The sequence below is a fragment of the Engraulis encrasicolus genome, chromosome 12 (genome assembly GCF_034702125.1).
Source record: "Engraulis encrasicolus isolate BLACKSEA-1 chromosome 12, IST_EnEncr_1.0, whole genome shotgun sequence".
In the NCBI taxonomy this organism is placed as follows: Eukaryota; Metazoa; Chordata; class Actinopteri; order Clupeiformes; family Engraulidae; genus Engraulis; species Engraulis encrasicolus.
The window spans coordinates 6,438,266-6,447,895 of record NC_085868.1 but is presented as its reverse complement, the minus strand read 5'-3'; the positions used below and the strand labels follow the sequence as shown (position 1 = coordinate 6,447,895).

The 9,630-nt window shown below is 47.1% G+C and overlaps 1 long non-coding RNA gene across 1 annotated transcript; it reads right to left on the bottom strand.

Moving 5' to 3' along the window:
* Positions 1 to 1,865: 1,865 nt before the first annotated feature.
* Positions 1,866 to 3,040, bottom strand: LOC134460008 (uncharacterized). The gene is made up of 3 exons (XR_010036944.1): positions 2,567 to 3,040; positions 2,361 to 2,466; positions 1,866 to 2,119 (listed from the first exon to the last, which is right to left on the bottom strand). It is a non-coding gene; the product is annotated as an uncharacterized LOC134460008 (long non-coding RNA).
* Between the last annotated feature and the right edge of the window lie 6,590 nt (positions 3,041 to 9,630).

Below are 9,630 nucleotides of genomic sequence, written 5' to 3'. Positions count from 1 at the left end.
TGTTCTATGGATATACACCCACTGGACATTCTAAACTAGACAGAACCCGACTTGGTTCAGTAAAAGTATTTGGTGGTGCCGTGCCGTCTTCAAAGTCACGTTGCTATGGCAGTAGGACTCCGTGGCAGAAGAGCGGCTAAATCCTCACGGTTTTCTCTTTCAGTACAAGAGTGTATTGACTGGCCCTCTGTCTCTACAGACAGAGAGATTTGATGCATGTAATTGCATACAGTTATTTGTGTTGAGGTTCATGTGTTTATTTAGACAGGGTGAATGATTTATTTTGTTATTATCACAGTACAACAGATCTGAAGTTCGTTTCTTGAAAGCAAATTCGCCTTTGGCTAAGGCCCGCCCTAAAATGCTATTTGACCAATCACAGCGCAGCAAATGGACAAGGTCGGACAGAACTCGGACAGTTTGACAGCGCTCCATTGAACTCAATGCAGAAATCGTATGTTTTCAAGTCGGCTTTAGCAAGATATTACAGTCATATTATTATTAAAATATGATTGGAAATTTTGCCTGGGGTATGTGTGACAAATGTGTAAGTTTCCCCGCTAGGTAATCACTTTTTCCTTTCCCTAAAACCGGAATGCTTAATAGCAGCTGGATAGTCTGCCTTGAAGGTTCTCGGCATCCTCATACTCAACTAGAAAGCACACGGATCAAAAAACATACTTTGTGTGCTCCAATCATGCCACCATCTCATTCGTGTCACTTTTCAGTAAGGTCGTGAGCAAACCACGAACCTATTTCAGAGTAGTATTTTGGATTTCTGACATAATGAAGTAAACTATCAGTCACGTCAGGATTGTTTTGACTAGCAGCCGATGGACGTTATTTTGTTAAGCTACTGAAGATACAAACGCCATCTACAGCCATCTCGTTGTATGATTTTGTTTTCGTTGAGCAAGTTTGAGGCAGGGCTCAAAGATATGCGAGGTAGCTTACCATGGTTCTGGTTACAATGCCTATCGATACCCAGGTGAGAATATGAGAGCCCATAACAACTTAAAAGCTGTGATGCATGACAGTTCAGGAAATAAATACTTGCATTCACAATACTATGAATGGAGGTTTTTTTAAAAATGTATTAAGAGTGAATAACTGCTGCAATTTGCAGTCACTGCATACATCACGTTGATATCTCAGCATTGAAAGTTGATCTGTCCGACCTAGCAACTGTAACTAAAGAGGGCAGGGCTTAGTCAAAGGCGAATTGCCAGCCAGTTAGCAACTGGGAGACTTTCCCATAGCATATATATATATATATATATATATATATATATATATATATATATATATATTTATATATATATATATATATATATATATATATATATATAACAAAAAACAAAGTAGCTACATAGTTACCAACTAGGGGTTAAGTTAATGTACCCCTGATCTCATTCACATCGATCTCCTGCAGGACAGACAGGCTACCAAGGTCCTTTTCCCCCTGAGCCATCAGCTATTCAAGACGGACACACAAGAGATTGTCATAGGTGACTCTGCATGCCTCTCCGCACGGGGCGGGGGGAGAGATTAGCCTTGAGCTGAATGTAAGAGTGAGCCATATGGTTAATATGTAATGATGTGTGTAATGTCTTGTGTATTCTGTATTTATATACCTATGTATGTCAATAGACACCTTAATTTCCCCTCGGGATTAATAAATGATACTCTACTCTTTTCTACTCTACTCTATTAAAGATCCACCCAAAATAAGCATGCAGCGAAATAGATCTGTAGTGCATGTATTTTTTAAAAGGGACAGTCTACAAATTAACCATCATCCTTGCAAAACCCAACACACATGAAAGATTAAGTTTAAATTCAACACTTTTATTAGGGGTGGCGATATTCCTGGCTGTCGTGGCTTCCAGTAGGGTTCCCTGACAGGAAGTGGTTGGGGACTGGGGACGGCGACGTTCATGGTTCATTTGACAAGGGGCCTCGTCGGTGGGGATGGTTGGCAGTGGCTCGTCTGGCAATGACGCCTCGTTGGTGGGATTGGTTGGCACTGGTGTAGTGGTGTCCATATTTTGTCAGTGGAGCTGGGTGGCACCGTGGCAGCTCACACGATTCGTTCATCAAGGGGCCTCAAAGTAGATGTCTGCACAGTAATTAAGAGCAGGGGTGTTACCAGGGTCTGTGATGCAGGGCTTGGTTACCATTCCATTCAGCTCAGCTCAGGTCATTGCAGTGACTGGCTTATCAGAGCTGCAACAATCGCTTCAATGTCATCTGTGGCTATGCTGCAGTGCCTTACACCTGCAAATCTAAACAAAGAGAGTTTCTGGCCCATATATGAGAGAGGATTACACAGCCTCAACCATGCTGTTGCATTAGCTTACCTGTACGAACTCGGAAGTAGCCTCGAATCTCTGAATTCCCGATGTCCCGCAAACTGCTGAGTGCCACGGCCACAGAGTTGTTGAGGGTTTGAGCTGCCAGGGAGACCTTGGGTTTAAAAAGACAAATGAAGGCCTTATTAGTGCTACAAGGTACACGGACCATCAAAACTGCTACAACACAATGAAGCAGAGTTTCACAAACATACCTTCATCTTCTGCTTTTCACAGTTCACACATGCCTATCCATGACTCAGTTGGCAGCATGTAGCCCACTTGCCTTTTGGTGTTCAGCTGGACTTTGTGCTCCGAAGTGATGATACCAATCCAGAAAATTCCAATGGGAAGGAAGAATGGTTACAAGCGGCCATTTGTACCATCAGCTGTGGCTATTCTAAACAAATAACTGGTTATAGTAACAGAGAGTAGATAAGCTCTATGTGCTCCTCAACAGTCTTTTAGCAGTAGTATTCTGTTAATTTTGAATTTTATACAGTAACACAGTGCATCGAGCATAGAAAGCTCTGTGTGCTCCTCTAGCAGTAAGTAATATGGTACATTTTAATAGTTTTTTAATGTTTAACTGAGTGACATGAATAGAGTAATGGGGTTTAATTTTATTCCACAGGTTTTATCTATCTTATTATCTACACACACACACACACACACACACACACACACACACACACACACACACACACACACACACACACACACACACACACACACATATATATATACACTCGCCTCCAAAAGAGTTGTCGCCTACCCATCTGTTTGGAATAACAGCTAATAACCTGGCTTTCAATTAATCACTTGGCTTCAGAAGTCACTCATATGAAAGCTACAACCCTCTCGAATGAAAATGAATGTACAAAAATAAATTTCATGCACCAAAGAAAGATTGACCCTTTAAAGGGCAGATTTTCACAAGACAAAAGTTTTGTCGCCTATCGAACATAATGTGAAAATGAGCCGATAAGTTACTTCAAAACACTTCAAATACGCAGATCGGGTGTCATACTTAATCACTGAATCACTCTCACCTCTCCAGAAAATCAACTTTGGCCTTAGGTGTATGTTTAGGGTCATTGTAATCATGGAAAGCAACACAATGAAAATCAATGGAGTTCAATGAGAGATGGTGACATATTTGCTATTCGTAGAGCAATACATTTTTAAGTTCATGATGTAATCAATGATAAAAGCCCTCACACATCAGCAGCATGCATACGAACTGTATCCCTCCCATGTTTGACTTTAGGCACCATGTATTTATTCCAAATTCTTCACCTTTAACACCAAAGAAGTCTCTCCCACTGTCCTGTCTCAAAAAAGCCAGCCAAGAGTATGTCAGGCCTAATTCTAACAAAAATGAAGGCTAATGGGACTCATACTCTGAAGTCAAGATCCCAAGATCAACCATTTTAGAACTGATAGCATCAAAACTATATGGTGTTGGAGATGAAGAATATAAAAAAAGAGAAATGGTGCATAAAGTGAAACATGGTACAGATACAGCTCTTATGAGGAGCTGCATGCATGCTGCAGGTGTTTGAGGGCTTTTATCATTGATTACATCATGAAGTTAAACATGTATTGCTCTACGAATAGCGAATATGTCACCATCTCTCATTGAACGCCATTGATTTTCATTGTGTTGCTTTCCATGATTACAATGACCCTAAACATACACCTAAGGCCAAAGTTGATTTTCTGGAGAGGTGAGAGTGATTCAGTGATTAAGTATGACACCCGATCTGCGTATTTGAAGTGTTTTGAAGTGACTTATCTGCTCATTTTCACATTATGTTCGATAGGCGACAAAACTTTTGTCTTGTGAAAATCTGCCCTGTCTGTGTTCAATAAAGGGTCAATCTTTCGTTGGTGCATGAAATTTATTTTTGTACATAAAATTTCATTAGTGAGGGTTGTAGCTTTCATATTCTAAAACCAAGTGATTAATTGAAAGTCAGGTATTTTCCCAAACAGATGGATAGGCGACAACTCTTTTGGAGGCGAGTGTATGTAAGTTTAATGGACAATAAAGAAGTCTAAGTCAGTGTCTAAATCGCACTCCTAATTGGGCTCTAAGTTAAACCCACATGCAAAAACAGAAGAGAATTGAAGAGCACAAACCTTTAACACATTGTGTGACCACTTCAACATGTGGAAGGCATCCATCATGACAAAAACCTCATCACCTGTTGTGGGATGAGAGTCTTCCGGGGCTTGCAGGGGTCTTTCAGACCATGGTCATGCATACAGTACCACTCTTATTCCCCAATGATGCAGCTCTTCTATCGCACGTTGGAGTAACACAGTTGGACAGTTGGACAGTTCAACAGTTAGAGTGTCTATGTACAGTATCCGATTTGAGGTCTTGGTCAAATAATACACAGTTTGATCATTACAATAACCCTGAAGCCCAACCACCATACACACAAATGCCTCGGATGCTAGGTCACCCATGTTTACATAGCCAAGCATTGTTTGGGTTTTAGGATCATGCTGAACTTGACATTTGATCCTTATGGCATTCAACATCAAAGTGACACAGCCATATTAATGTTACCTTTTTCATGAATATTTACCACCACCATCAAATTCTTAGCATTCATTATGACTGGGAAAATCATCAGGGAAAATCATCAGCTGTGCTGGTGGCGCTGAGGCAATCATTAGCAACAACAGGGGAATCAGAGTGTTCGGTGGCGGCAGTGGTGTCTTTGAGGTAATCGGTTGCTGCGGTGATGCCTGAGAGGTCATCGGCAGCTGCAGCGATGTCTGAAGGCTCATCAGCAGATGCGATGTCTGTGAGGTCATCGGCGGCGAAGTCTGTGAGGTCATCGTCTGCGGCGATGTATAAAGGCTCATCCGCGGCTGCGGCGATGTCTGAAGGGTCATCGTTGGCGGCGTTGTCTGAAGGGTCATCGTCTGCGGCAGCAATATCTGAGGGGTACTCGGCGTCAGTGTGCCGATGTCTGAGGGGTCATTGATGTCAGTGGCAGCGGCATGGATGTCTGAAGGGTCATTGGCGGCTGCTGCGGTGATGTCTGAAAACTCATTGGCGGCCGTGGCATCGATGTCATCAGCTGTGTCGTCGATGTCTGAGGAGTCATCTGCGGTGGTGGTGTCGATGTCATAAGCTGCAGCGTCTGTGTTGATGTCATCAGCTGTGGCAGCGATGTCTGAGGAGTCGTCCACGGCTGTGGCATCGATGTCATCAGCTTCGGCATCAATGTCTAGTTAGGAGTCATCCGTGGCTGCGGCGTCAATGTTATCAGATGCAGTGGCGGCCATGTCATCAGCTGCGGTGGCGGCCATGTCATGTTGTGTGTTGTGTCAGAAATAAAATCATCAGTTCCACAGTCAACATTCAGTTGTCAAACATGTGATACAATTCTTTTGTCATTTTTTTGCAATATCCAAAGTCCATAGTCACCACAAGCCCCACCCAGTCTATGGATATGCTCAAAGTGCTAGGTATCCATCAAGTTCCTACTGACTCTTGGGAGCGAAGTTCATATCCAGATCAAAGTGATTCGGAAGAACTTCATCCACCTTCATCCACTGGGAGAGATTACCTGCATGCTGTGCTGCCACCCACTGTTTCTTATGCGAAGGCCCATAATGGTGAAGGCGACTGGCCCCTGTTGCGAGCGGTGATTGTGCCTGCACACAGATCATCAGCTATGGCGGTGGTGCTGAGGCAATCATCAGCGGCAACAGGGGAATCAGAGTGGCGGCGGCGGCAGCGGTGTCTTTGGGGTCATCGGCGACTGCGGCGATGTCTGAAGGCTCATCGGTGGATGCGATGTCTGAAGGCTCATCGGCGGATGTGATGTCTGTGAGGTCATCGTCAGTGATGTCTGTGAGGTCATCGGCAGCGGCGGCGATGTATGAAGGCTCATCGGCAGCTGCGGCGATGTCTGAAGGCTCATCGGAGGATGCGATGTCTGAAGACTCATCGGAGGATGCGATGTCTGAAGGCTCATCGGCACCTGCTGCGATGTCTGAAGACTCATTAGCACCTTCGGCGATGTCTGAAGGCTCATCGTCGGCGGTGATGTCTGAAGGGTCATCGTCTACGGCAGCGATGTCTGCGGGGTCATCAACGTCAGCACGCCGATGTCTGAGGGTTCATCGACATCAGCGGCAGCGGCGTGGATGTCTGAGGGGTCATCGCCGGCTGCAATGTCTGAAGGGTCATGGGCGGCCGCGGCGTTGATGTCTGAAGGGTCATGGGTGGCCGCTATGTCTGAAGGCTCATTGGCGGCTTATGCGATGTCTGAAGGCTCATCGGCGGCTGCTGCGATGTCTGAAGGCTCATTGGCAGCTGTGCCGCTGATGTCTGAGGAGTCATCCGCTGCAGTGGTGTCGATGTCATCAGCTGTGGCGTCGGCGTCAATGTCATCAGCTGCGGCGTCGATGTCTGAGTAGTCATCCGCGGCTGTGGCGTCGATGTCATCATCTTCGGCGTCGATGTCATCAGCTTCGGGGTCAATGTCTGAGGAGTCATCCGTGGCTGCGGCATCAATGTCATCAGCTGCAGCGGCGTCAATGTCATCAGCTGCAGTGGCGGCCATGTCATCAGCTGCAGTGGCGGCCATGTCATCAGCTGCGGTGGCGGCCATGTCATGTTGTGTGCTGTGTCAGAAATAAAGTCATCAGTTCCACAATCAACATTCAGTTGTCAAATATGTGATACAATTGTGCTAGGCAACCATCAGCGGCAACAGGGGAGTCAGAGTGTTCTTTGAGTCTTTGAGGTCATCGGCTGCTGCAGTGATGCCTGAGAGGTCATCGGCAGCTGCGGCAATGTCTGAAGGCTCATCGGCGCATGTGGCTTAGTCTGAAGGGTCATCGTCAGCTGCGGCGATGTCTTAGGGTGCATCTTCTGCGGCGGTGATGTCTGTGGGGTCATTGTCTGCGGCAGTGATGTCTGTGGGGTCATCGTCTGCAGCGCCAATGTCTGAAGGTTCATCGTCGGCGGCGATGTCTGAAGGCTCATCGGCGGATGAGATGTCTGTGAGGTCATCGGCGGCGATGTCTGAAGGCTTATAGGCGGATGCAATGTCTGTGAGGTCATCGGTGGCGGCGATGTACAAAGGCTCATCAGCGGCTGCGGTGATGTCTGAAGGCTTATTGTCCCTGACGATGCCTAAAGGCTCATCAGCGACGGCGATGTCTGATGGGGTCATCGATGTTAGCGGCAGCGGCATGGATGTCTGAAAGGTCATCGTCAGTGACGGTGATGTCTGAAGGGTCATCAGCGGCTGCGATGTCTGAAGGGTCATTGGCAGCGTTGATGTCTGAAGGTTAATCGGCGGCTGCTGCGGCGTAAATGTCATCAGCTGCACCGCCGATGTCAGAGGAGTCATCGGCGGTGGTGGTGTCGATGTCATCAGCTGCGGCGTCGGTGTCGATGTCATCAGCTGCGGCGTTGATGTCTGAGGAGTCATCTGCGGCTGCGGTGTCGATGTCATCAGCTTCGACGTCGATTTCTGAGGAGTCATCCGCAGCTGCGGAGTCGATGTCATCAGCTGCGGCGTCGATGCCATCAGCTGCAGCGGCGGCCATGTCATGTCGTGTCAGAAATAAAGTCATCAGTTCCACAATCAACATTCAGTTGTCAAACATGTGATACATTTTTTGTCTTTTTTTCTGGTCTTCTTTTTGCAATATCCAAAGTCCATAGTCACCACAAGCCCCACCCAAAGTCTATTGATATGCACAAAGTGCTAGGTATCCATCAAGTTCCTATTGGCGTGTGTCAAATATGCTGCAAAGAAGAGAAGTCCATGTAAGTGCATAAAGGTGAATGTAAATGTGCTGCAGTTGTAGATGTGAATGCATGTATGGACTGGTGTATGGACACGCATATCAACATGTGTGGGTTTGTCTGAAACTGTGGATGTGTACAAACATTGGGAACATGGCCCCCAAGCCTGGTATAGCCAACCAGACTTTCAAAATCAAGCTCCGCTTGTCACTCGATCTACAGATACAGGCCTTGGTTTCACCACAACATTGCTGGCAAGACCTTCTGGCCCTGGTCAGTGTTCCACATCCCAGTCAGAGGGCCTGGGTCTTCCTGGTGCAGCGGTGTCGAGTAAGATCTTTTTCTTTCGTTTCTTTCGATGGTAAAAGAATTTCAGTACAGCTGTACTGTCCGTCTTGAAAGTGGGTTGCTTCGTATCCAGGTCAAAGTTATTCGGGAGAACTTCATCCATCTTCATCCACTGGGAGAGATCACCTGCACGCCGTGCTGCCACCCACTGTTTCTTATGCGAAGGCCCATAATGTTGAAGGCGACTGGCCCCTGTTACGAGCGGTGATTGTGCCTGCACACATACAGCGTTGTCCTCCACAGTGTCTATGATGTCATTGAGGTCATCTGCGGTGATGCTGCTGATGAGATCATCAGCTATGGCGGTGGCGCTGAGGCAACCATCAGCGGCAACAGGGGAGTCAGAGTGTTTGGTGGCAGCAGCGGTGTCTTTGAGGTCATCGGCTGCTGCGGAGATGTCTGAGAGGTCATCGATGGCTGCAGCGATGTCTGAAGGCTCACCGGCAGCTGCAGCGACGTCTGAAGGCTCATTGGCTGATGCGAGGTCTGAGAGGTCATCAGCGGTGGCGATGTCTGAAGGCTCATCGGAGGATGCGATGTCTGAAGGCTCATTGGCGGCGCAGATATCTGAAGGGTCATCATCTGTGGCGGCGATGTCTGAGGGGTCATCGTCTGCGGCGGCGATGTCTGAGGGGTCATCGACGGCTGCGATGTCTGAAGGGTCATCGGCGGCTGCGATGTCTGAAGGGTCATCGACGTCAGCGGAAGCGGCATGGATGTCTGAAGGGTCATCGATGGCTGCGATGTCTGAAGGGTCATCGACGGATGCTGCGATGTCTGAAGGAGCAAGCTGTGTCATGCTGTGTCAAGCAGGCCAAGCAAGCAAGCTGTACTATAATGTGCCATGCAGACCAAGCAAGCTGAGTGAGCGAGCTGTGCTATGCTGTGTCATGTAGGCCAAGCAAGCAAGCTGTGCTATGCTGTACCATGCAGGCCAAGCAAGCTGAGTGAGCTAGCTGTGCTATGCTGTGTCATGCAGGCCAAGCTAGCAAGCTGTGCTATGATTCATCATGCAAGCCAAGCAAAGAAGCTGTGCTATGCTGTGCCATGCAGACCAAGCGAGCAAGTGTGCTATGCTGTGTCATGCAGGCCAATTAAGCAAGCTGTGCTGTGATTCATAATGTTGACCAAGCAAGCATG